Raw genomic sequence first — 3,580 nt, 5'->3', positions numbered from 1 at the left:
GGGCTCAAGCCCAGACACTCTAATATGGGATGTAGGCATTAGTGACATAACCCCCTGCACCACAATGTCTGTCCCAAGTGAATAGTTTTGAAGCACGTTTCACAATGATTCTCGAAAGATTTTCAAAGTAACAGGTCAGCACAGGAACAGGCAACCTGTAAGCATTTTCCTTCCCTTTTCACTCATCCCTCAGTTCACACTCCCAGGCATCAAATTCCTACGTCCACTGCCACTCCCAGTGAGTGCATGTGTGTGTGTGGGGCAGGGTGGGGGGACTAGCCGAGACAACAACTTTTATCTGTGCACTCTTCTCTTTCAGCCCAGATAGGGAGGGACTGTGAGTTTGGTAGTGGCGCTGATTGTTTCATGCCTTATTAAAGCCCCTTCTTTTATCTGTCAAAGTTATCTCAACTGTTTTTTCATTCAAATTAACTCATCTTATACTTAGCAGTCTCCAGAAGATTATCATTCACAAGCACCATTTGTTCTTTTTTTTTTTTCAAGAGAATTAAATCATTTATTGATTACACATGATAATGGATGATACACAGCTTCATTCCCATCTGTAATTTTATCTGGTACCATTATTCAATTTAGATATATTGCAAAGGATGTGCCAACAATCATTCTTATAACCAAATAACCCCATGACTTTGCTTGGGTGGCTTTTAATGGTGAACTTCAGAAGGTCACAACAGTAACTCATGTATCTGAGAACAGCTTCTCCACCCAAGCATTTTGTAAATAAATCTCAAATGGAACCTGGGATCACCCTGATGAATTCTGACTTCACACTTTTTGGAGAAGTTACCAAGATGGCTTCAGAGTAGACTAACTTTACACAGCACATTTAAAAAAAAGACACATTTATTCAGCGTCATGATCAGACTATTACATTTAGCAATCAACAACATGGGTGCAAAAGAAAAAAAAAGAAAAAACTACATTAAAACCCTTGGTTGGAATGCTTTACACTTTCCACAGAACAGAAACTAAAATAACCTGTTATACAATTAGTCACAAATACAGTCCTCGAGTTTTTTTGCCCATACACATGAGTATTGTCTAAAACATGTCTTCTTTGTAGCAGCTAGGCCCTGCCACCACTGTGCTTGGCTGAGTTCACAAATCTGTTGTAACCTGTAGCTTCCCTGTCACTTCTCTGGCTCTCCTCTCCTGCTAAGCTTTGTTTCCTGGCAGTTATTAAAATCTTCTGCCACTGCCATAGCTGCTGCTGCTGCTAGAACCACCATAGCCACCTTGATTTCGTGGTTTGGCAAAATATTGGCCGCCACCACCATAGGGGCCAGAGCTTCTGCCTCCAAAATTTCCTCCCTTCATGGGTCCAAAATTTGAAGATTGATTGTTGTAATTGCCAAAATCATTGTAGCCTCCGCTGCCTCCAAAATTGCTTCCGTCATTACCAAATCCATCGTAACCATCCCCACTGCCACCATAACCACCTCCACCGCGGCTGCCGCCGAAGCCACCACGACCACTGAAGTTTCCTCCACGACCAAAGTTGTCATTGCCACCAAAACCACCTCCACGACCACCACCAAAGTTTCCAGAACCACTTCGACCTCTCGGGGTGGACGAAGCGCTGGCCATCTCCTGCTTGGACAGGGCCTTCCTCACTTCACAGTTGTGGCCCTTCACAGTGTGGTATTTCTGAATGACAATCTTATCCACGGAGTCATGGTCGTCGAAGGTCACAAAAGCAAAGCCCCTCTTCTTGCCACTGCCTCGGTCAGTCATGATCTCAATCACCTCGATTTTCCCGTACTGCTCAAAGTGATCTCGGAGGTGATGCTCTTCAGTGTCTTCTTTAATGCCACCCACGAAGATCTTTTTCACAGTGAGGTGGGCACCTGGTCTTTGGGAATCTTCTCTCGACACAGCCCTCTTTGGTTCCACAACTCTTCCATCCACTTTGTGTGGCCTTGCGTTCATGGCCGCATCCACCTCCTCCACGGTGGCGTAGGTGACAAACCCAAAGCCCCTGGAGCGCTTGGTGTTCGGGTCTCTCATTACCACGCAGTCCGTGAGCGTGCCCCATTGCTCAAAATGGCTCCTCAAGCTCTCATCGGTCGTCTCAAAGCTCAGCCCTCCGATGAAGACTGCCGCAGCTGCTTGGGCTCCTTGGGCGACTCTGACTTAGACATGACGGTGGTGGGAAGAGAGAACTCGACGATGCTTCCTCGGCCGCGTCCGCAGGCAGAAAGGAGTAAGCCAACGAACGTATCCCAGCACCATTTGTTCTTACTACATTTCTCTAGTGTCTCGTATACCTCTCAAACTAAAGAACTCTCCACAGCTGGAATATGAAACATGAAAGAGGTTTGAGTAATGCCTGGTAGGATGGGATTGTCTTTGTAGGGACCTTATGCAAAGAATCCATGAATATCAGAGTTCATGGGCTATGTGGAGATCACACTGGGCGCAGCAGGTCTTTAGGAACCCACTAATGTTACTCAGCTCTCCCACTGGTTTACTCCACTTGGGGTTCTGCAACCAGCCTGTTTTTGTCCACCCTTTACCTCTCCTTTGTCCTTTATGTCTAGAGCCCATTTGCTTATCATTCCACTGGATGGCAACAGCAAGGGCTTATTCTGATTCCTCAGGGCCTCCTCTTTTTTTTTTTTTTTTAATAATTATTTATTTGTTTGAAAGGCACAGTTAGAGAGTGAGGGGAGAGAGAGAGAGCGAGAGAGAGCGAGAGAGAAAATCTTCCATCCAATGCTTCAGTCCCACAATGGCCCAAACAGTCTGGACTGGGCCATGCTGAAGCCAGAAGCCAGGAGCTTGGTCTCCCAATGGATGGCAGGGGCATTAGCAGGGAGCTGGATTGGAACTGGAGGAGACGAGACTTGAACCAGTACCCATAAGGGATGCTGGAGTCACAGGTGAAGTCTTAACCTATTGCACTACAACTATGCTGCTCCGCGTGCATCCTCTATTGCTGCTGTGCTCGAAGTCTTATTTCACTGTTTCTGAATTAAGTTTGACAGGTTGGGAGTGGGGGAGGGAGAGTAGGAGGAAGGCAGGGACACATCTTATTGTGCCATGTAATGTTATAAGCAGTTTATCAGCTCCTAAGTCCTCTTTAATAAAACATAGAGCACCCAAGCTGCTATATTTGTAATCCTTCCTTTGAACCCAAATGATTCACAAAGTATATAACGTTAATTTGGATACCCCATAACTTTATACCCCATAACTTAGTATGGTAAAACATACATAACATAAAATTTATCATTTTAACCATTTTTTCTTTTATTTTTTAAGATTATTTATTTGAAAGGCAGAGTTAGAGAGAGAGGAGGAGAAACAGAGAGAGAATCTTCCATCTACTGGTTCATTCCCCAAATGGCCACATATCCAGGACTGCACCAGACTGAAGCCAGGAGCCAGGAGCTTCCTCTGGGTCTATGGGTGCAGGGCCAAGCACTTGCATTGTCTCCTACTGCTTTCCCAGGCTCATTAGCAGAGAGCTGGATTGGAAGTGGAGCAGCTGGGACTCAAACCAGTGCTCATATGGGATGCCAACTCTGCAGGCAGGGTAAAAACCCTACTACAC

The 3,580-nt window shown here is 45.6% G+C and overlaps 1 pseudogene; it reads right to left on the bottom strand.

Annotated features, from left to right (window-relative positions):
• Window positions 1-488: 488 nt before the first annotated feature.
• Window positions 489-2,200, bottom strand: LOC100351424 (heterogeneous nuclear ribonucleoprotein A1-like; annotated as a pseudogene).
• Between the last annotated feature and the right edge of the window lie 1,380 nt (window positions 2,201-3,580).

This window comes from Oryctolagus cuniculus, chromosome 7, assembly GCF_964237555.1.
Source record: "Oryctolagus cuniculus chromosome 7, mOryCun1.1, whole genome shotgun sequence".
NCBI classification, from domain to species: Eukaryota; Metazoa; Chordata; class Mammalia; order Lagomorpha; family Leporidae; genus Oryctolagus; species Oryctolagus cuniculus.
This window is presented reverse-complemented; position numbering and strand designations above follow the sequence as displayed.